General features: G+C 39.8%; 1 protein-coding gene across 5 annotated transcripts in view; it reads right to left on the bottom strand.

Annotated features, from left to right (window-relative positions):
* OTUD7A (OTU deubiquitinase 7A) overlaps positions 1-25,296 on the bottom strand; it is a 138,847-nt gene that overhangs the window by 48,822 nt on the left and 64,729 nt on the right. For 3 of the 5 annotated variants that reach the window (XM_068144007.1, XM_068144009.1, XM_068144005.1), the window contains exons 2-4: positions 22,555-22,673; positions 21,909-22,014; positions 7,462-7,575 (exon numbers count right to left, since the gene is read on the bottom strand). The gene's annotated coding sequence lies outside the window, so the exon portion shown is untranslated. The remainder of the gene's footprint in view (positions 1-7,461; positions 7,576-21,908; positions 22,015-22,554; positions 22,674-25,296) is intronic. The other 2 variants (XM_068144006.1, XM_068144008.1) reach the window with 2 other exon arrangements.

The following is a 25,296-nucleotide window of genomic DNA, read 5'->3' on the forward strand; positions in this document are numbered from 1 at the left end:
TCCCCTCCTGAACACCTCCAGGGATGGTGACTCCACCACCTCCCTGGGCAGCACATTCCAATGGCCAATCTCTCTGGGAAGAACTTTCTCCTCACCTCAAGCCTAAACTTCCCCTGGCACAACTTGAGACTGTGTCCTCTTGTTCTGGTGCTGGGTGCCTGGGAGACCAACCCCCACCCCACTGCAACCTCCTTTCAGGGAGCTGTAGAGAGCAATGAGGTCTGCCCTCAGCCTCCCCTTCTCTAGACTAAACCACCCCAGCTCCCTCAGCTGCTCCTGCTAAGAGCTGCTCTGCAGAACACCCATGCCGGATGACATCCACAGGGGACAGTGTCAGCTGTGGTGTCCCCCCCAGGCCATGTCTCCCAGCCCCACTCATTTGTTCTTATGTTTGCTTTCTCAATGTCACTGTAATTTATAGTTTCTCCTCTATACTGGGTCTGGCTGGCATGGAGTTAATTTTCTTCATTAGTTTTCTAGAGTTGTGGCTAAACCAGCATGGGTAAGACATCAGTATTTTAGTCATTGCTAAACACTGTTTACACAGCTGCAAGGCTTTCTCTGTTTTCCAGTCTGCCCCACAGCAAATAGGTTTGGGGGTGAGCAAGAGCCAGGGAGGGGATGCAGCCACCTTGTGATGCTATACCAGCCTAGAACTCCATGGAATTACCATTTCCATGGTGAGATACAGAGTGAACAGGAAAAGGGTAAAGCCCCCAAACATTCGCAGTACATTGACATCATGATCATATGGAGCAATGCAAGGAAAGAAGTATTTGAGAAAGGGAAAAGAAAGGACCTGTACAAAAGATCCAGTCTAGGGCAATAAAATGGCAAGACAGACATCATATCCCAATGGATGTGATCAATAATGTAACAGCCATACTCCCACCAGATGATGAACAAGAAACACAAGCTTTCCTAGGCATTGTAGCTTCCTGGAGAATGCACATTCCAGGTTACAGACAGATTGTGTATCAAGTGAGATGAAAGAGGATCTATTTTGACTGGGGTCCTGAGCACTGATAAGCTTCTGAAAAGATCAAACAGGAGATAATATGTCCAGTTGCCCTTGGGCCAGCTGAGCCTTTGGCTTCAACAGGAACTTACGGTAGAAACGACTCATAAGGACTCCAGGTTGATCTCTCCATAGTTTTGGAGTCAAGAGTACACAGAGGACCCAGGGTACTTGGCCTTGTTTCTGGTTTCCTCTATTGTAGTATTTCTGTAGAGAAATGTTCAGTGGAGAAGCCACCTCCACAAACTATACTAGAAACATCTACAACAAATACACAGTATAAGCACCTGGATTGACTGAGGCCAGCTGGGACAGGCATGAAGAAAAACAACCAGGACTTCACCCCTGGGATTTCTAAAGTAGTAATGCAAAAGTACTCTGAATGGTCATACACATATTTATGGGGTTTAGATACAGATGCAAAGAAAGTATCAGAAGTTAGAAAATTAGATTCTTCCTGAAAATGAGTTTGTACATCAATTTACACCGGTGAAAAATGTCACCTTAAATTCACAGAGTATTTTATAGCCCCTTTTCAAAGGTTATAGTGACTATATGTGAAAAAGAACAAACAGTCCCTTTGGAAACACAGTCATCTTTTGAAAAAAAGAATGAGAAAAAAAAACTCCAAATGTTTCTGAAAATGTTAATTATTTTGAATTAGTATACATTTAACAATTGTTTCATTGATCTTTGCTTGTTTCTTTAGACCTAAAGGTTTAACCGTTGGCAGTTTAACATCTGTATTTGTTCAGAAAACAATAGATGAAAACCTCTGTATGGCCCTTCATAGATTCACATGTCACTTAGCTCTTCATACATTTGAATACTTACAATTAAATTAATTTTACTGCTTGTAGAAATAATAGCTTATTTTCCTATTTTGAATTTAAATGGCCCAGCAATTTGATGACTACATTTAACAGAGATTTGCTGTTATCTGGGATTTCAAAGGGGTTTTTGTGTCACACTGACACACTCAGTCAGAATCTAGTATTTAGAGTGCCACAAGCCATGTGTCTTTTGCAGATGAGTGTTTTACTCAACCACTATGCACCACCAGAGTGATTACACTAAATCAATAATGCTTATTTATTTATCACTTCTATAAAATATATCCCTTGGAGAAGGGATAATGTTAGACTGAAACTGAAACATGCTGACTTTAAATTATGAAAGGGAAAAAATTCTCCTTTTCCAAAGGAGAAGAATGAAAATAAACATTTCTGGAATGTGTATATTTTTGCATACAATTTTCATCTGCTTTCTTTTTCTCTGTTTGAGAGCTGTTGAACTGTAGCACTTCATCCTGGAATTGTGTAAATGAGCTTAAAAATAACTCGGAGAAAGAACTCAATTTCAGAGAAATCCCAAAGCAGAAGCGATATGAAGTCTTTAAAATTCCAGCCTGATTGATGGCAGCTCTGTCTGACATTGTGCAACTCAAAATTTGAAAGGAGAAATTTTCTGGCAAATTACTCAACAGCTCAAGCTGCATTTCATAGTATCATAGTATCATAGTACCATTCAGGGTTGGAAGGGACCACAAGGATCATCTAGTTCCAACCCCCCTGCCATGGGCACCCCACACTAGATCAGGCTGGCCAGAGCCTCATCCAGCCTGCTCTTAAACACCCCCAGGGACGGGGCCTCGACCACCTCCCTGGACAACCCATTCCAGGGTCTCACCACTCTCATGGTGAAGAACCTCCTCCTCACATCCAGCCTGAATCTCCCCACCTCTAGCTTCATTCCATTGCCCCTAGTCCTATCACTACCTGAGATCCTGAGAAGTCCTTCCCCAGCCTTCCTGTAGGCCCCCTTCAGATACTGGAAGGCCACAATTAGGTCACCTCGGAGCCTTCTCTTCTGCAGACTGAACAGCCCCAACTCCCTCAGTCTGTCCTCATAGGAGAGGTGCTCCAGCCCCTGATCATCCTTGTGGCCCTTCTCTGGACACCTTCCAGCACCTCCACATCCCTCTTGTAATAGGGGCTCCAGAACTGGACACAGTACTCCAGGTGGGGTCTCACCAGGGCTGAGTAGAGGGGGAGGATCACCTCCCTTGACCTGCTGGCCACACTTCTCCTGATGCAGCCCAGGATCTGATTGGCTTTGCGGGCTGCAAGTGCACACTGAGAGCTCATGTTGAGCTTCTTGTCCACCAGCACCCCCAAGTCTCTCTCCTCAGGGCTGCTTTCCAGCCAGTTACTGCCCAGCCTGTATTTGTGCCTGGGATTTGAGTGAGTTCTACTACTGCAGTGGCAAATCGCTCCATTAAGAGGCACCACTTAATTACATTATAGAAGGGACACATATTTGCAACTTATTTGCAATAATAATCACTCAGTTCTGCAAAAGTTGTTAGATGGGTAAGACCTTGACAGCAGGTGTAGTTATGGTGATGAATTAAAAGGCATTAACTGAAGCAGCCAAAATGATGGTAAGTACCTAACAAAAGGCACACAGTAGACCGGATAGCAAAGTGAGGTATTTATACATTATTTATAGAATGTGGACTCTCAAAACATGTAGGATAACAAGGCAACTTGTAGTAATTAGTAAAATATTTGCCATCTACCTTCTCAACTATGAAATGCAAGATTTACAGCAACAAAAAGGTGAAGAACAAAAAAGTAAGACAAATAAAAGCTCCAATCAGGCATAACTATGAAGGTTTAGTCTACACAATGGAAATCAGGAAAATTAACTCAAAGTAATTTAAGTGGATTTGCCCATGTCCATTAAATTCATTTGCAAACACTTTTATCTGGGAATAAAGCGTGGCCTTAATTTGGTTTGGCTCATCTTGCCTTCAAAGTGAATTAAACTAAATTCATTGGAGGCCACTTTAATTATGGACAGGAGAGTGCATACAGGGACCTGGTGGGATTTAAGCTGCCCTCTTTAAATTCATACACTTAGTTGACTTGCATCAATTTTCCTCACTATCTTGTGTAGATAAACCCTGAACATTAGACACAAAGTGAAAAAATAGAGAATGAGGTAAGCTATGTTGAGGAATCCTCAGTCAGCATACCAAAGCCCCATGGGACCATCAAAGAAGAGCTATTATCCAAGAAAAGAGAATTGTTCAACTATTTTAAGATCAGTTCAGAGACCAGCTAGGAAGTATTTTTAAAAAACACATTAGATTTAAAAATTATATCTAATTAGGTTTAAAAACAGTATCTAATTTTACAGAAATGCTACTTACTTAAAACATCCACTACTTGCTTACTTATTTAAATTATTTGAAGCTGGCACTATTCATAAAGGACACCACTAAATCATAGAATCACAGATTCATAGAATGCACTGGGTGGAAAGGGACCTTCAAAGGTCATCTAGTCTATCCCCCCAGCAGCAAGCAGGGACATCCCCAACCAGATCATGTTGCTCACAGCCCCATCAAACCTGACCTTGAATGTCTCCAGGAATGCGGCCTTCACTACCTCCCTGGGCAACCTGATCCACTGTTCCACCACCCTCTTGGTGAAGAACCTGTTCATAATGTCCAAATTAAATCTACCCTTCTCTAGATTAAAACCATTGTCCCTTGTCCTTTTGCCACATGCCTTTATAAATAGTCCTTCCCCAGCTTGCTTCAAAGCCCCCTTCAGGTACTGAAATGTTGTTATAAGGTCCCCCACCAGAGCCTTCTCTGGCCTGCACAATTCCAAATCTCTCAGCCTATCCTCACAGGAGAGGTGCTCTGATCATCTTCGTGGACCTCCCTTGGACCCTCTCCATCAGGCCCATGTCCTTGTGTTGAGGGTGTCAGAGCAGGTCACAGTACTCCAGGTGAAGTCTCACTAGATCAGGGTGGCAGAATCACCTCTCTCGATCTGCTGGCCACAATTCTTTTGGTGCAGCCCAGGATGCCATTGGCCTTCTGGGCTGCAAACATACATCTCTAGCTTTTCATCCACTAGTACCCTCAAGTCCTTTTCCACAGGGCTACTCTCTATCCCAACATCTCCCAGCCTAAACTGATGACCAGGATTTTCCTGACACAGGTGCAGGACCTTGCACTGGGCTTTGTTGAACCTCAAGAGATTCACCCAGGTCCACTTCTCCAGCTTGTCTGGGTCCCTCTGGATGCCAACCCATCCCTAAGGTATACCAACTGCACCACTCAGTTTGGTGTCATCTGCAAACTTGCTGAGGGTGCACTTGATCCCACAGCATCATCTTTTGAGGCAATTTATTTCGAAATTAGAAGTTATAACCTGTTACTGGAGTCTAAGATAAAGTAGAAAAGAAGAAGTGAAAAGATGCTGCTGCGTTTAAAAGCTACAGTACACTCCTACTGAAGAAACAGTATGGAAAGCTAGAGACACTCAATACCTTAAAATACTTGAATCCCCTTAAAATGTTCTGAAACACCTACAGTCACTGCTAACACTGGTAGCAACTGAGAGGTCTTTTACTTGCACTTCACCACTGATGAGGGCCTAGCAAAATGAGCACCACTGGGTCCTATGTCAGATGCACATGCACAAGGATTAATTTATCTGCTCAGATGCTCTACTGGGACATTTTTTACAGCTCTATTTTCATAGTGCTTCAGAAGGTTTTTATCACGCTATTATTCTTACTCTAGAATGACTACATTCTCAGAGGGAAAAACTGTCTAGACAAATGAGAAGGCCACAGAAATATGGGTCTAGAACTGAAATAAAACAGCAAGCAAAAGATAGAGACTTTCTGGGTAAGGATCCTCTACATCTCTTCATCAGTGTTTTTTCAAGATAAAACAATACTGTTGCTACACTGGTTTTGCTTTCTTACAGGACAACAGATAGAGAATGAAGGTAAGGCAATTACTGTGCTTCCCTTCATTCACAGGGGCCCTCAGAGGGTGTTAATTGTATTCTGGCAGAATGCAGCAGTGCAAGAGATACATGTAATGCCACCAAGAAAACTGTAATTTCCCTGAAAGACCTTCATTTAAAATCAAATTCAGGCATTAATCATAAATGAGAAGTACTCAGTACTGTACTATACTGTACTGGAAATCCAACAATTAGGATTTCAGGGATAAGTGTGGAGTCCTGTACCTGGGGAGGAATAACACCATGTACCAGTACAGGTTAGGGGTTGACCTGCTGGACAGTAGGTCCACAGAGAAGGACCTTGAGTGCTGGTTGATAGTAAGTTATTCATGGGACATCAACATGTCCTGGTGGACAAGAAGGCCAACAGTATACTTGGGTACATTAAGAAGAGTGTGTCCAGCAGGTCAAGGGAGGTTCTCCCCCGCCTCTATTCAGCCTTAGTAAGACCACATCTGGAATATTCTGTAGAGACATGAAATCAATCACAAGCAATTCCATCTCAACACAAGAATTTATTTATTTTTACTGTGAGGGTGACAGAGCACTGGAACAGGCTGCCCAGAGAGGTTGTGGAGTCTCCTTCTCTAGAGATCTTCAAAACCTGCCTGGATGTGTTCCTGTGTGACCTGTCCTAATTGGTCCTGCTTTGCAGGGCAGTTGGACTCAATGATTTCTGGAGATCCCTTCCAAACCCTAACATTCTGTGATTCTATGATTAAAATGTTCATCTAAGGCCTCTTCTTAAATGCATAGTTCTGTTAAGTAACATACATCTCTTCCACTAGAATGTATCTCTAAGCAAGAAGTACGAACACATTAGATTTTTTTCCTTTTCCCCCTCATTTTCTTCATTTATAATTTCTTCCTGATGCTACAGAAAGATATTGTTTCCAAATATTGAACATATTCCTCCAAATGTCACCCTTCTTTCAAATAGAGAAGGAATGCTGGCCAAAACTCTTGTCTTACCATTTTTATCTCACAAAAACATGTCATACACTCTGCATAAAATTTACTTCAGTACAGAAAAAGCAAGATGTCTGAATAACCACTATAGGATATATAAAATGAGAAGTTTCGGTATTTTTCTCAAGTCTGCACTTGGGCCTACAGGCACCAGAAAATGCATGCAGCTCAGTGATCAACACAATGAAGACCAGCTTAACCACTTGCTGTTTCTTACATTTTTGAGTTATTTAGCCCCCTATTTCTACATTACAAATTCTGAAATTAATCGCCATAGCAACAGGAGTCCAAGCCCTCATTTACAATGCAGATAATCTTTTCAATCATGTTATTCACGCACAACCTCACAGCTTCTGATCTGTATCACACTCAACTTGAACAGGGGACGTGGGGAGAGGAACAGAACATAGAGCTATGACACCCTGGCATGCAGTGGTCCGGAAGCAGCTCAGCCTCAACCTCTGCTTTAAAGCAAGCAACTTCCTCCTTTACTTTCACTTAAGAACAAATAGCTGCTGCTGAAAAGCCAAATTGCTAAGATTAGTTCTCCTGTTAAGGAAGCTTATTCCTGAGCTGTAAATAGATACACACTGATTAAAGCTACCTTTAAGCAAGATTTTGATTTGAATTACTTACAACAGACTGGCGTGTGTCAGATGAGCGTTATGCTGCTGGTTTTTGGTGAGGAAAACAATCCATTTTTGCCACAGTAGAAGGTATGAATAAGCAAAATTTTGTCCCCTGAGAAATCTGGAAAAAAAAAAAAGTAGTATATAAATCAGTGTGCTTATTCTATGCTGTCAGAATAGTAACAACTGCGGGGGGAAAAAATCAACTTCACCTTTGACCTTAGGAGCCTAGAGGACACCACTCTCAGTGAAGATAAATTACTATGTACAATAATTTGCATCAAGATTACTTGAGCACAGTCCAGACAATTCAAATAAAGTATTTTTTTTTTAAAGTCTGGATGTACAAAAATATCCTTTTGACTACCCTATCAGGAAATGGTAATTCACAGGGAAAAAATTGTTCAGATTCATCAAATACAACTTTGGAAATTTTCCTTCTCATAAACTATCAAAATCTAAGGCAATGAACTAGCAAACAGCTATTCAAGAGAAAACTCATTTAGGAAAGTCATTTATTTTCCTTCATGGAAAGAAAGATCAAACACATGGAAAAAGAAGGAACACAACTTCATTTCACAGGATTTATTTAAGAGAAACAGCATTTCCCTTTGTGTACAATCTAGTCAGGTCTCTTAAGTGGAAGTCCTGCTGCTTGCAAATATGAAATCCAATTACTATAGACTTCACTCTTTTAAAAGGCACTTAAAAATCACTTGTGCTGTTTCTGGGTTTTTTTTTAATCCATTCACAAAACTCATGTACTTTTAGCTGAGCCCAGCATTGTCAAAATGAGGATTTACAGGCATTTTCCCAAACTCTTTCATCATGGATAGCATTCCTTCCAATAAGGATTTTAAAACAGGTAGAAATGTAACAAGTTTCATCTTTTTTATAAATTTGTGAGAATTATTATACAAACCCACAACATTATATTTTTCTCAGAATAAATATGGAAATGATTTTTTAAGTCCCAGTTGTCTGTGTAATAACTCCACTGTAACATGAAGTATTTGTGAGCTAATGTACCATATTTTGGAAGATTCCTAGCTTTTTTTTTTCTGACATATACTTTTATGCAAGAATCACACATCTGACCGAAGAGTTATTGTCAGTTCTCTGTTGAAGCTTATGAATGCACTGTATCACAGATATCCTCATACAGAGGCAGACTATTTAAAGTTCATAATAACATAAAAATAGTAATTTCATACATTAAAAAAATGAAATATAAGCAGCAGCCCAATTGCATTTGGCTGTGACTCTCACCGTTATCACCATCACAGAACTTAAAAAAACCCAACAACAACAAAAAAGCACAAGCCAAAAACAACTGTAAAACCCTCATCTACTTACAGAAGTAACTTTTAATAGCTCTAACACTTCAAAAGCTACTTCATCTGCAAGGGATAAAAATAACCATCAAGCGTCAATATGTCTCAACATTTCCATGTACACCACATTAACAAACTGAAATGTCTACACTATGAAACTCCTATTAACTATGGGGAAATAACTAAAAACTCCGTTACACAGCCTTCAAAAACAAATGATTGTGTTTCTGCTAAGGAGCCAGAACTTTTATCTCTGCCCTGGATATAAGTAAACAGTCAGGGGAGGGTCCTGCTTTCAGTTACATCAACGAATGACGATTTGTTCAATGCATCAGCGGTGCAGGAGAGCAAACTCTTTCCACCCAGCACTTGACATATTTCAGTTGAAAAAGGACTTAATACGTGTGCTTGCAGTACACAAACCACAATGTACTATTTGAACTATTCTAAAAATGATTCTACTTAGTTCAGTGTTGTAAGGAAGGGATCTAAGGGATTACTGTGGATAGTATGACTGTTAAGAGTATGAGGAAATGCTGAGCTTTTCTTGGCATTTCTCACACACACACTCTGCAGCTTCAAGACTTTGTTTTTTACGATTAGCTATCAAAAATTGCAGGATGTAATCTCAGCTGCAATTCCTTTATAATTCTGGGGACAGATACTGAATTCTTGTTTTACATTTGTATGGTCCTGGCAACAACTTCTGTGTGAAGTTAGCAATGAAAATGAGGAAACAGATAAAGATACACTTCAAAACAAAGACCCTGATCTCAAACAGTGTAAGAAGGAATCTTAGTCAAATCAACTGGGGCCAGATGGCAGACAAGTTCTTCATTAAAAATGAATATTCAGTCACATTCCCAGTTTTCCCCTACTTCTGTCTGTCATTTCAAAGTAATTACTGACAAGGAGCTGCAGAAGATCCCTCCACTCAGTTTTCAGAAGTACCTCAATTGGACTCTCATGCAATCCTTGTCCTAAATTCAAAAGGGATGCCATTTTCCACTTCCACATTCGACACAGGACTGAAATACTTCCTAGTCTTCCCAGCAGTGTAGGGCCTGACACACAGTGCTGAAAATGTTTTCTGCTCATATTCTGATGAACCTGGATCAGTGTCACCCCATAAAGTCTCAAGTGTGTATTCACAGCCATTATTTTTGTTCTGTGCATTCAACCTGCCATGTCCTGCATATGTCTGTGTTGAAAACTGTGGGGGAAGGGTACAAAATCTGACGCACAGCATCTGTCCATAGCTTATCTACAGAAGATCTATGACTGGCTAACGGTTTCGTGTTCCTGTAGACACCTGTGACAGTTATGCTGTTCTGCAGCGTAAAGCAGTACTTTAACAATCTAACTGTTAATGATTGGTTCTTGAACACAATCTGAAGTGCTAGCACAAATAGAATTTTTCTTGTACTGAATTTTCATCACTTAAACTCTTTAAGTATCCACTGCATGAGAAACATCTATTGCTTTATCTATTTCATAAGTCCCTATAGTCTGTCACAAGTTATTGATGACTGACTAATGGTTCTTCCGTGTGAGAAATTGAGCATATTTCTCCTCTCCTTGGCTTATGCTGGTTTGACTCAGAAAATGTGTACAGTGGGTTGCGCTGACAGGGATATGAAGGCAGAAGCTTAAAGGCCATCAAAAGTATTAGCATCGTGAGCTTTGTATAAATAGTCTTATTGATACAATTCTCCAAGCGTCCTTTATCTTCTTGTACACAGAGATTAGAGAAAGACTCAAATGCTTAATGGTATGTAAAGTGCATAGTCAACACATTAAGCACTGGAGTCTTTTAAAATGGAGTCTTCAGAATATTCATGCCTTGAGGTAGATAATTCAGCTGCTATTTTAAACACAAGGCTTGGCTGTCTGTTACTCTTCACTTTGCATTATTCCTCACATCAAGGCAAAACACATAATGATGATTTTTCCATGTTCCCCTTAAAAATACTGATTCCCACCAATTGGTTCATCCCACAGATTCTGTGTCAGACTGACAGGGAAGTTCCCTCTCTTACAAGTTCCCTAAAAATAATGGCAGAATTGAACTTCTGAATTTCAGATTACATACAAAAAGCAAGTCCTTGTAAGTCCTTAGATGCATATAAAGTAGAAAGAACAGCAAGTTACTAGCTTGCCAAGCATTCACAGAATGTGCTGAAATTCAACAGAAAGCACAGCACAGCTCTGTATACAGCAGCTAAATAAGCTACAGCAGGAAAGAGCTCACACAGACACATTATGCAGCAAACCAGTACTGGTAATTTCCCCCAACCCTGTGACTCCCACCCTCATTTCTATGAAACATTAAGTTCCTCAGCTACTGCAGTGATTTGGGAAACTAAACTAAGGAAAATGGAAGGCTTAATTCTCTTTCCTACTAAAGACTCTGCTTTAACGTAATCTCCATGCTTTTAGAACAACTCGAGATACATGCAGAAAATAAAGAGGAGAGGAATGGAATCTGGAATGATTCATTTCACATTTAAGTACAGCATCTGTGTTTTCTCTCACTGCAAATAAACTGTACCTCCCTCTAAAGTAACAAAAATTTATAATCTCTATGCATTTATATTTTTTCTTGTAATTCAGGCAATATCTTTAAAAAAACAGTAATTATCAGGAAGTACTCAGGTTCAACAAGGAGAACGGTAAGCTAATGTATCAAGGAAATTTCTATAAAGAACCAATGCAGATGAACTGTACGCACAACAAAAGCACTGGCAACTATCAGACATTCAAAGTTTTATGTTAAAATAGCATAACCTGATTTTTAAGACCTTTTAAATAGTTTTTGACCAACGTCAACAGGATTAATGGATATTTTGCATCTCTAAGAAACAGGCCATTAGTTCTAATTGCCACTGTCATCATCATCTATTATTACATTCTATGAAAAGCAGAACACAGTTGGAGTTAAATATCAGTGCATGAAACAGGAAATTTAGAAAGCCAGGGGACAAAAATAATAAATAGCTACTGACTGCAAAATAAGCCTGGGCATGGCAGAATAAAAACCTTCACCAATACTGTAACCCTACCTCTTTTGTAGAGCTTACTGCAAGTTTTAGCGCATAAATATCTTTCAGTTCAATCTACTGCAGAAGAAATTATTTATACATTCTATAAACATCACCAACACACACATTTCAGAAACATCTGTATTTTTTTCCTGCTTTTTATCACAAAAAAAAGCCCTGGAAATCAGACTGATTTGTACAGAAATTTCCTTGAAGCTATCCAAAGAGACATCCTCTTGCACGTTTAATTTTTCTGTCATTGTTTTAAAGGCACAATGATCAAACTCCTCTGCTTTGCTGATAATCTGAAGCTGAAAGCATAGCAAAGCTGATTGGGAGTCACTGCTGATTATTTTTAGAAACAATGTATCATCACTTTGGACAAAACACACTGTCAATTCATCAGAATTTTTTCAAAGAAGCATGGCAGAAAATTGCTCCGCCTGACTAGCAGGTCTGCTTAGTAGCCAGAAAAACAAGGAAGTAAAGAAAGAACCATGCTACTGTTGTTTCAAACAGGGGTGGAGCAGGAATGATTTCAGTTGGGTGCTATATGAAACACAAACAGCTAGGGGAGGGAAAGAGAGAAAACCTATTGATGCAGGGAGTTGATCCCTTAACAACAGGTCAGCAGTGCTTGGTACGACAGACGTTCAACAGACAGGCAAGACCACAGACCACGTAAAAATCACAAACTAACCAGAACACAAAAAGCTGAACACATAAAACAAAAACAAAAATTACAAACAATCCAACCCTACAAAAATATCCACATGATGAACACCCCCAAAATAAGAAAAGAAAAAAAGAAAGGGGAAAAAAAAGTATTTTGCTTGAAAACATATTCCTTCATAGGCAAAAATGCTACTACATGAGATGATCCAAATGATGGCTTAAGGAGTGACCAACCACAGCACAAGAAGCAGAGAAACAGGGTTACTCTTTTCTACAGAAATCTATTTGAAAAAAATATGGGGTTAACTGCTCATGTCAGTCACTTTCAACTAACTCAGTCAATTTGTCAGGCAGTAAATACATGAAGTACTTGCTCTGCTACATCAGCTTTTCTCTTAATTACAAATGTTTTGGAAAAAAAACCTTGCTTTTCAGTTTGCAGAATCAGTCAATTAACCAACAGTGTTCTCAGTGAGCTAATTTCTTGCAGCCACAGTCAATAGACACTGAAAAGCAAACCACCAGTTCATAATACTTTAAAATGTAAAAAGGTAAAAGCTGGCCTTTACTTGGTAATAATTGTTTTTTTCAAGCATTAGCTTCAAAGTAAAAGTGATGGTGTCAGTAAAAAAAAGGGGTCACTACCATCCACTAGACAAATATTTGAACTTGGATCTGAATTAAGTTTATGTCACCAGTGTTTGTGTTTTAATTAATACAGAACGGATCTGGTTACATGCAACATAATATACAGAACTCAGAAACTACACAGCAGCTACTATTTCCTTACCTATAACAACCCCTATTTTCTTACATATAACACCCATGTTTTCTATGATCTGTAAAGACCAGAGACTTCAACCAAAAGGAAGAAAATCCACCAATTTCACAGATTTAATCCAAAAAAGCTTCATCTGCAAAGAACTTCTTGGGGCAATTTCAAACAGTCCTGATTCTGATCTGTGAGTTTTTAACACAGCTCCTGTGACTGCATCTCTAGTCCCAATATAAAAATCCCATCTGCTTGATTAAATAACACTATCAGTCTCCTAAAGCAAAGCCAGAGCCCAAAGGCCCAAAATTATGTAAACAACCTCCAACAGGAGGCTGAAAATCTGGCTTTGTATTTTATCTATAATTCAAATGACAGAATTAAAACCTGAGCAGCATGGCCTCAAACAGAAGGACATTCAGAGAATTAGCATCACTACTTCCAAATAAGCAGTAACTTTCCCATAATACTTTACCTCTTGAAAGCCAGAGACTTTACAGAATGTCACCCCTGAAAGCTGACCTTGGAAGTATTCCTGTCCAGTAAGCCCTTCTCCAAACCACTTCAAGAATTTACTAAGTGACAGATTTCCCTCACATTGTTCTCTGTCCTTTCCATGAACAAATCCATCCATTAAACACTACTGAGATGAAGACACATGCATCTGTGGAAGCAAAGACTTCTGTGAGGGCCTTTTTCCCCATATGGAAACAAAAAGTTAAGGACTAGCATAGCTCAAGTGTATTAAGTTTCCCACTGGAGAAACTTGGCTGAGGATAGGACCTGAACTGCTAGTTGCCTTGCCTTCCTAATGTGAAGAAGCAGTAATGAAGTAGCACTTGTAATGAAAGGATTGCAGACAAGTCAATAGACTCACCTTGCTTTGGCTGAATGCAGCAAAAATGCAGAGTGTGTATCACTCTACAGAGTGCCAGTGAGGGTAAGGAAGAGCACAGAGGAACTGCAGTAATTTTCCTTCTTCCACACATGTATTTGAAACAGTCTGAAAAATGGAAAACTTTTCCAGCTACCTTGCTCACTCTATGTAGAGGTGTAAACATGTAGGGTTTAGTTTCTTCAGTGCTCCTGCACTCACTTGTAGCCTTGGCAACATTTTCCTGGACATGATTAAGCTGACTAAAATAGGAAACAGCACAACACAGACTATTTATTCTACAGAGAGAGAGTGAAGAGAAACACTTCCTTCCTATACTGCAAAAGATGTGACAAAACAGATGAAGTAACTGGATAGTCATCAACTTTGTTAATTTTACTGCTCTCTCAAGTGGTTCCAACCTCAGCAACTTAGAGAGTATCCCTATTTCACATGACGTATTGTTGATGTCAGACTGCACTAAGGAACACACAAGCATCCCTAGTATTTTTAAGGTCCTGTCATTTCCTACTACTAAAGCTTTTCTTGATAACTAGGGGTAGTGACTAGTACAATTTGTGTGGCATCTCCCTACTGTGACAGTTTAATCATCACAAGAATCAGAAATGTATTTAACAAATTGCCTTGTTCAATCATAGGGTTCAGCAAATGCTTTCAGAATAAACAAAAAACTTTGGTTGCAATTATTTCTTTGTAATCACCGAGAAGAGTGCAAATCTTTCTTAATCTTGCATAAACAGAATGATCGTTCCCTTACAAAATAAAATACTTCACATCAGGCTTACCAAATTACTTATGCAGCTTTTCAACTAAGACATTTTAACAGACATCCTTTTAATCCCTGCCTGTTTAGTAAGACAAGGTATTTGTTATTTTACAACACCACCAGTGCATAATTTGTTTTTATGATACTGCAAAAATAAATAAGAACACAACTGAAATGGCCAAATCTCAAGAGCCTCCAGTGAAACAATATATGGAACATAATTATATGAAATACATATTTTGCAAAGGAAGTTGACTCAGTTCCAAACTTAGCAAAATCTGACCAGGAAGTAAGTGTCTGGAACTCAACCACAGTGTGTGTTTGACCCTTTTCAGTCCTGAAACCTATTATTTGTGAAGCACATTTCAGCTTCTAAAGCATGAAAGATCTGCTAGTCCCCTATAAGTAAGTAACTACTCCATGAAGAAATTTCAGGATCTTACTGGTTGAACTTATCCAAAGAGAATAAAATAATTTTGAGTAAGGTTTCCAAGGATTTTTAATATCCACGAGAAAACTACGTTGTCAGCTATTCATGCTTGAAATATATGCAGATAGTTCAAAAAGAAATGTGAGAAGAGATTATTTACTTGGAAAGGGATAATTTGAAACTACATTAATTTACTTCTAAAAATGTGAATCCAAATGAATTTAGATGGGGTTATAGCTCAATTCTGAAATGTTATTTATTACCAAGCCCATGTAGCATCTATAAGAGATGATATTTACTTTGAATTGTCCTAATTTTAAAAGTTTAATACATTGCAAACTTGGAGTTTCTAATCGATTTACCTAAAATATACCATACTTTGAAAGCCAAAGATCATAGTTTCATTATGTAACCACTCTTCACTAGCTTAGTCTGTAGACACTATGCTAATATAGGCATTATTCTATTAACAGTAAAAACAACAGAACAGAAATTCTCGTGGACTCCATGCTCAATAACTATAAAAGGAATGTTAAAGTACTTAGTCTTTACAAACTGTTTAAACTGTATCTGTCTATTCCTCTGTATTGGTTTTTGTTGTGTTATAATATATTAAGATCTTCCTAGATTATGGTGGATCTCTTCAGAATGACAGACACTTGCACTAAACTGAACTGATGATTGGACCATCTAATGGGAACACAGTATTGTTTTAAGTATACATTTAAATGTCTTCATCCAGGTCTAGAACAACCTGCCTTGCAAAAACTTCACTGCAAAAAAGGAATCTTCAAACAAGAATTTCCTGGAATTCCATGAGAACCTATCTTGGACAGAATTTACTAAGAGATGAACTTTTGTTTGGATGCACTGGCTTGAAGACCCGTGCGATGTTACTGCCTTAGAGACATGGCTTCTTGCAGTGGTGGAATACATTACTTATTCAGTTTGTACAAAAGAGGATTAATTTAATTTCTCACTATGGAATAGGGCTTAGAATTATTTTACTCTGCTTCTGGTAATTAGCTGTAACAGGTTAATGCACAGAGAACAGGTTGAACTGCCTGCTTCCCCAAACACAGAAGTGAGGGAAAAATAATAAAAAAAAAATTCCCTTCTGGATTGAGATAAAAAGTTGAGATAAATAAGAGTTTGCTGAGTTAATCAGATAATAACAATAATATAATGCACAATTACTGTAGCCTATTTGCAGAAAAAAAGCACATCAGAAAGCAGCAGCAAGCAGAAGCAAGAGCTAAACCACTACATCCCTCCCACTCCGGCTGCCATCCTAGACGACGAGAGCCAGCACCCAAAAACCCAGAACCCAAAAGCAGCAACCAGAACAGGAAGCCTCCCATGTTACAATCTGAACTTCAAGCCCCACAATACTTTGCTCCAGTCAGCACTTTCCCTTTGAAGCTGGCATGAGCCAGGATGGCATGAATAGCAGCAGATTTAACTTAATACATGACATTGGCAAAAGTATTTTGATTTCATGAGGACTAAGTAAATTAATCTGGTCCACACTAATAAATAAGTAATGAAACCTGTAAGGTTTACCAGAAGTAAAGAGCATGAACTAGAATGATTGTTTCCTACATCTGCAAAAGCAAAGCTACACGTTTGCACTCACCAACAGTATGTACTTCACACAATTACAATGTTGCTGTTATTATGTAACAAAATTGTCTCATAATAGACAGTTGTTAAAATAACCATTCAACTAGCAATTAAATCTCAAAGTGATGGAGCCCTGCCTGTAATTAAAACATACTACTTCTTCCACCCACATTAGACAGAGGAGCCTGACTAGCCCAATACAGCAGTTAGTCTTTATTAATTGTATCATAATGAGGATTCCTAAGACAAATATGATATTGAAATTCAAATAAACTACCATCAAATGGTACATAATCTTAAATTAACCTAAAATTAATGGTAACTGCCAAATGATGAATTCAAGAGTAAGCTGTCTGTATGGCAGGTAATGTGTTTCAGTTATTTGCAAAACCAAATGCCAGTGCTCTATAATAAGCCAACTCCTTTAAAAATACTACCACAGCAATAGCCAAGAAGACACTTAAATAAAATGAACATCTCTGCCTGAAAACTCTGACTACACATTATAGTAACTGCATCAGAAAATCAAATGAGATTTGTTTTCTGTCAATATCCACCTCCACACTACCAAAAGTACTGGGACATTGCTTACATCCTATGGAAGATACTTTCCTGAAAACCTGTAAACAGCAGTTTGTTATCCTTTGTTTGATATCAGCAGCAGTCCAGGGAGAGACAGCAGACATCTGATATAGGTGTGTCCAACAAACTAGAAGTTATCAGATATCTCTGCAGAGAATGAACCCTCATCTTATTTCTTTGCAGAGGATGCTGGGGTGTGGGGGATGTGAGAAAGAGACACTTGAGCTTACTTACAACCCAGAAACACCTCTTGTCAAAGCAGACATTGACCTTAGTAGGAACACAAGCTACAGTTTCAAGAATGCAACACAACAACATCTGTGGTTTCAAGCTTTATCCATACAAGACAATGTTTACTTTTCCAAGTCCTGCATCAGGGGATGCATAGAGAAATAAGTTCTGTACAGCCAGTAAAAGCAATATCCAAGATGGATCTATTTTTGCAACAAATGACTAAGTGCTTAGAAGTGCATTTTGCCATCAAAAGATTTTTAGATTTGCAATGCAAAGTGGTTTAAATTGGAAGGGACCTTAAAGGTCATCTAGCAGTGTGCCCAGGTGGCCAAGAAGGCCAATGGCATCCTGGCTTGCATCAGAAATAGTGTGGCCAGCAGGAGCAGGGAAGCCACTGTGCCCCTGTACTCAGCACTGGTTAGGCCACACCTTGAGTACTGTGTCCAGTTCTGGGCCCCTCAATATAAGGAGGACATTGAGACTCCTGAACATGTCCAGAGAAGGGCAACGAGGCTGGTGAGAGGCCTCGAGCACAAGTCCTACAAGGCAAGGCTGAGTGAGCTGGGATTGTTTAGCCTGAAGAAGAGGAGGCTCAGGGGAGACCTTCTTGCTGTCTACAACTACCTGAAGGGTGGTTGTGGCCAGGAGGGGGTTGGTCTCTTCTCCCAGGCAATCAGCACCAGAACAAGAGGACACAGTCTGAAGTTTAGGCTCGACGTGAGGAGAAAGTTTTTCACAGAGAGAGTTGTTAGCCATTGGAATGGGCTGCCCAGGGAGGTGGTGGAGTCACCATTCCTGGAGGTGGTCAAGAGGGGGTTGGACATAGCACTTGGAGCCATGGTCTAGTAGTCATGAGGTCTTGGGTGACAGGTTGGACTTGATGATCTTTGAGGTCTTTTCCAACCTTGTTGATTCTATGATTGTATGATCTAGTCCAACCACCCTTAGGGACATCTTCAATGAGAGCAGGTTGCTCACAGCCCTGTCCAACCTGACCAGGAATGTTTCCAGGGGTGGGGCATCTAACACCCCTCTGGGTAACCTGGGTCAGTGTTTCACTACCCTCAGTGTAAAAAATTTCTTCCTCCTATCTAGTGTGAATCTCCCATTTAGTTTAAAACCACTACCCTTTGTTCTATCACCACATGCCCTTCTAAATGTCCCTCATCAGCTTCCTTGCAAATCCCCTTTAAGTACTGGAAGGCTGCTACTAGGTCTCCTCAGAGCTTTCTCTTCACCAGAATGAAAACCCCATCAGTCTGAGCCTGACTTCATAGGACAGGTTCTCCAGCCCTCTGATTATCTTCATCACCTTCCCTGAACTTGCTCCAATGGGTCAATGTCCTTCTTACATTGGGTGTCACACAAATGGACACATTGCTCCAGGTGGGGTCTCACAAGAGCAGAGTACAGATAACCACTTTTCTGGATCTGCTGGTGACACTTTTCTTGATGTAGCCCAGAATACAGTTGGCTTTCTGGGCTGCACACACATTGCCAGGTCATGTTGAAGTTCTTCACCTCAGGGCTGCTCTCAATCCATTCTCCACCCAGCCTACATCTGTGTTTGAGATTGCCCTGACCCATGTGCAGAGCTTTGTGCCTGGCCTTGTTGAACTTCACGGGGTTTGCATGCACCCACCCCTCAAATCTGTTGAGGTCCCTCTGGATGGCATCCTTCCCCCCCAGCATGTTGATCGTACCACACTGTTAAGGGGTGCTCTAAACCCCCCTTCCCCCACATCCACCAGCGCAGGTTTGATGGGGGAAAGAAAGATGCAAATTACCTTCCCCTCCCGCTGGGGGACAGGTAAGACAGCGCCCATTCTTCCCGCCGGCAGCTGAGGTCCCTCACCCGTGGGGGGAAGCCCGCGCTGCGATTCGGAACTGTGATTGGCTGGGCTCTTCGCGCCTAGTAGATATTGGCACTGGACACATTGTCTAGGACAATCTTAGAGCGACCAGAAAGCGGTCTGTGCTCTCATTTTCGGATTGGCTCTGCTCTCGCTCTGGAGTCCTGGCGGAATTGGAGAGATCAGCACTCGGACCTGGCGTCTCCCCGGATCTACATACCCTGGGGTCCTTCTGCCTGCCGTAAAACTGCGGCTGTCGTCTGGTACAGGCCGGCAGTGCGGCTTCTCTTGCACGGCTCAGGCAGTGCTCCTGCAGGAGTTTTGCCTCGTGGCAGCTGTGTCTAAGGACACTTTGATTTTGGCGGGTCCCTTTTCCTTTGGATTGTGTCGCGTTATCCACAAATTGGATTATAAACTTGCAGTTCTGGAGCCTGCCACCGACGAGAGACCTAGGGACTATCTCCAAATTCCTGCTCCGACCCCGTAAGTACAACCGGCATTCTCATTGGCTTTCCCTAAGGTCCTGGCTTGCCTCCGGCTTATACCTGGGGTAAAGCTATTTTGTGGCTTAGCCTTTTCCATTTTCTGAATTCTCTAAATAGTAAAGTTGCCCATAACCATCCTTGTAGAATTCGCGACCAAATAAAACCTGTAAACAAATTTAACCAGTTTTGTACTAACTGGGGGTGTGGGGTGGTGGAGATAAAATAAAGACAACTATATTTTTGTAATTCCTGCCTCGTTAAATCAATCCCAGTCAAAACACACACATCTTGGTGTCATCATCAAACTTGATGAGGGTGCCTCAGTCTCACTGTCGCTGTCACTAAAGATGCCAAACACTCCTGATCCCTGAAGAACACCACTCATCACTACTTTCCATCAGCCATAGCAGAAAAACGACCGCATCTGCCAAAGCACAAGAAAGCACAATGCTAACAGCAGAATGCACAACCAGTCTCTTCACAGCTGCTATACTTGAGGCAGAAAAAGGAAAGCAGTATTGGTCAAGGATAACTTCTTTATCTCTTTAAGAGACAATTCACAGTAGAGATCATTTCAAGCATTTGCATTGGCATTGTTCTTGGATACACAGGATTCATTGCACTGAAAAAAGCCAAGCCCCAGCCACCAATACTGAGGGGGAGTGGGCAGAAATCTTACAACAGCATTGCTGCTGCTCTTTATAAAAGTATTATAGAACATTTCCTGCATGTCAAATATTACAAGCACAGATCACAAAAAAAGTTAAGAGCTTCCAAAGTCACAAACATACACAAAAATCTTGTGTCTGTATGAGGATATTTTAACACACTGTTCATTCCAGCAAAAAAAAAAGCAGACAGACTTAAAATCTGCACACTACATGGCCTTGAGGCTATAGCTCCCCCAACAGTATGCACAGCAAAAGCTGACAGAAGAATATCCTGACCCTAACTTCCTGTAGGTCAAGTTTAGTAAATCTAAGAAGGCAGAATTGTCATTCAGTTCTCTTGTGCATAAGCATTACCATACAGTCTTAAATAAGATTTTCTTTCAAGATCCTTTCTTCTAGACATTTTACAGAATCACAGGATTCACTTAATCAGCATTTTTTCCAAATGTTCACAACCATTCAAGTGTGATTCCAATAATGTGACTTACTGTAGTCTTCTGAACCACTTTAAGGGAGGTTCAGGATTTTTGTTCTTTCAGTGCACTAATGTCTCACAAAATATTAATGAGCAGAGTTAAGAGTGTGCCTGTAAGGTGTGCAGTTGCTATACTGTTTTAAAATTGGAGCTAAGGAAGACAGAGTAGTTTAAAAAAGCATTATTAATTTTGAGTTCTTGTACTTCATTACAGTCTTAGAGGGTATTTAGCAATTCAAAATTAAAAATCTATTCCTCATGTTCTTAATTTTCAGTGTAATGTTCAAGCCAGACCTTGTGGTGTCAAATCAAGAATACAGACCACAGTTTCTCACACATTTCTCGTGTACAGGGTAACAAGTAATTATTTTCAGCTCCATTTAGTTTGCTGTTTTAATTTATTAAAGGTCCACTCAAGCACTTCTGTGGACCTAATGTGGCAGGGGATGAAAAAGCAGAAAGGAAGAATTTCTTAATCCAGCAATACTGCCAAGGAAGTGTTACACATAACATATTTCCAGAGAAGAAAATACATTGTTGTGAAAAGTTTGGATTAAGCAATGTATGTAGCATCACTGAGAAATTCTGCAACAGAAGCAGAGACAAAATGCAACTCACCATGGTAAATTCTATTTGTAAAAATCTCCCTTCTCTCCTGCATGCCCTATCTCATTTTGGTGAAGCAAAAGAGGCAGGCGTTCACACCAGCGAACTCACTTTCTCCCTAGAAAGAGGACAGAGAAGTCAGCAAGTAAATGGCAGTTTAGAGCAGCTGACAATCAGCTAAACATTACTATTTAGCAAACATTGTTCAATTCACAGTCCTTAGCAAGGTTATTACTATAAAAATCTTCCCCTTAATTCTCACAATGAGAATGAACTGTTTAACAAACATTAAAGGAAAGAACTAAGCCCAAAACAGTGCAGTGACAGATAAGCTGCTGCAGCAGCTTAACACAGCAATGGTATCAATGGTTTTAGGAATTTATTTAGCAACCAGGCTTTAGGAAGCACAGCTAAGGATTCATTTAATGAGGTGCACTGCATCATCCATCAGCTCCATGTTGCCACAGGCAATAGGCAATCTGTTAACTTGTTAATAATTTTATTTGGTTTCTTTGGTTGGTTACAGTTAACTGTTGTCAACCAGAAAAGAAGTTAAATTCTTGTTTTCTTTGCAAGGTCCTTTATGCTCAGCATTTCAAAACAACTAAATGACAGATGCTAATTTGGGGGGGTGCAGGGTATGTTTATAGCTACTTACAGGAATGAGGTAGGTAGGCCCCTGTTTCTGTTTCTAATATGTTTACCTATTTAGGAAGACAGGAGGCAATTGTCCAGATGATTTTATTTGTGATTTTGAAGCTCTGCAGTATCATGTATCTGTAAGAATGGAGAGAATGTTTTGCTGTTTTACTCCAAAAGTGACACTGTAAAGTACTGTCCTGCAGCCATTTACCATTTCCATTACACACTCTCACCCTGGAATCTTAATCTGCAACCATTTCTTCCCTTCTTACATTTTTGACCATTCCCAAGATTGTACTAAATGCTTCAGTATCTCATTGTTGAGATCACAATAGCTTTTCCAACAAGAACTTCAGCCAGAGTCCAATCTAATTCACATTAAACAAAAGAAACATTCATTATCAAATAGAGTAATAGAAAACAAGCTTTCTGGAGGGAAACACTGTCTGACCACTGGCCCATATTAACCTAGACATAAAGATTCTAAAAGGTAACATGATAAACAATATGCCCTAAGGTGGAGACTGCTGTGCCATTACAGAGAAAGAAATCAATATCCTTCATATTCATACAAAGAGCACTTGGAAGTGGTGGTGGTGGCAAAACAATGTCTGTCAGGTGTGAATGAACACATAAGTCCATGCAGTTGGGAATTTACATGCATGTTATTACAAATCTCTGCTGAATTGCACGGGCAAAACCATCCTTACATTTTCCACTAAAGATATCACACACGTGAGTCTTACATTTCTATGAAACAATCTAAAATGCCAAATTAAGATAGGTTTGTAAGAGACTATCGGATACTTTCTTCACTTTTGCCATGGTCTTTATTTCAGACTTCTAACCTGAACCATTACCCAAACATCACTCTTGTGTTCATACTGTTACATGCAGATTGTGCACATACACAAAATTATACTAAAATTCTTGTAGCCAAGGAATGGTGCTCGAGATACTTGATCTTTTCTGGTTCCTTTCCACTAGCAACATTTCTTTCACAACACACATTACAGTCACACACGTAAGTCATTGAGGGCAAGTGGTGCGTCAGTAATGCTATTGGTGAAAACAAAGAGAGCCCAAGCCTGTTGTGCTGTTCTGATGCCCTCACATCCTGCTGAACCGCTTGACACCGACAAAACTCAATTAACACTTCTAGAAACAGCACACATGCAACAACTTCTCAGAGTACCACTGTTCTCCAAAGTGTCCATTTGTTTCTCTGAAGAGCCATTAAAGCAGCTGTTTCAATTTCAGAAGTTCAAATTTAGCCAGAACAAAGCTCTCTCTACATAGCAAAAGTGGCAACTAAAAAAAAAAAGGACTGGGACTGTGGTGGAAAATTTCTCCTGGTTACTTTGACTCCTGCTGAAACTGTCCCTGGACACTTGCATGCATCCCTTGGGTAATAAAACAGATTAGTGGAATGGAAAGAAATAGATTTGTCTCAACTGGGTGAAATTCATGCAACAGCACAAGCAATGGACAAGGAGCAAAAGCCATCATTATCTATGAGTGTGAACTACAGTTTTAAATTAAATTGTAATTGCTAATACAATAAATTAATTTGAATTCAGTATTCAATACTACATTCAGATACCTGGTTAAGTCTATCAAAACTGTTCATACATAATGGAAGCAAAACAAATGGCACTGGATTGAAACTGAAACAATCTCAAATAAGTTTTTTATGGATAGAACATCAAACATTCCCAGTAAGCTCCTATAAAGGTAATTAATATGTTCAAAATTCAACCTGTGTCTTGTTCATGGCATAACCAAAATGTGACAATCTCTCACCAACGATTCATGAGGTTTTGATGTAGTAATACCTTGACATGATTACACTCTAATAATTACTCTATGTTCTTACAGTTCGTTATGCAATATATTATTAATAGATTATGCTACACTTTAAGCTCAGATTTACAGTTCTACCATACAGACACTTCCAGTCAAGCAGATGAAATTGCATGTTGTTGTTTTTTTCACTAGTCCATAGAAACATACATTCTGAAGATTTCCAACTTCAAAATGCAAACAAAAACTTTTGTAAACGAAGTTTCACCATGAAAGTTTGTAATGGGACAGCAGAGGTGTACTGGAAGAGCCATGTTTGAGGTTTATAGCAGATCTCAGGCTTAGTCACAATCAGGTACTAAAGCAGCAAAAGCCCCTGTATTTGAACACAGACAGAAACAGTATCACAAGGATCTTGGAAAGCTTCTGCAGGTTCCCTGTAGGTCTCAGTAGCGTCACTCAGGGCAGCAGACATTTTTTCCAAAGGCCTGATTTAAGACACGATAAACTTGGTTACGTTGAGTGCCACTGACTTCTAGCATCTGCATTACAGCACAAAGTCATGGAAAACACTGTAATTGTTTGGTCAAAAGCTAGAGACCTTTTTACAATGGAAAATTATCTTTTGAATTAAGGATTTTATGTACAACACACACTTCTTTATCACTATCACATAAAGCTGAGACACTCTTCCAGGCCCATGTTAGAAAGCTACCAAATTTAACTCACAAGTTCAATCATCATCATTATCTACATACATCTGAAATAAAATAGATAAAGTCTGAACTGAAAATGATGGGTGTTACCCCAAATCACCACATACCTGCTTTTTACTGCTTTCCCTGCAAAATTAGCCTGTGCTGACTCAAAGATGATGCTAAAAACTAACAACTTTAAAAGATGAATTCCTCTTCTCTGCAGCATGGATTTGGGCCACTAGGTGCCATTTGCTCCT

This window comes from Melanerpes formicivorus, unplaced genomic scaffold (assembly GCF_026170545.1).
Source record: "Melanerpes formicivorus ecotype bairdi unplaced genomic scaffold, bMelFor1.0.p_v2 SCAF_10, whole genome shotgun sequence".
NCBI lineage: Eukaryota > Metazoa > Chordata > Aves > Piciformes > Picidae > Melanerpes > Melanerpes formicivorus.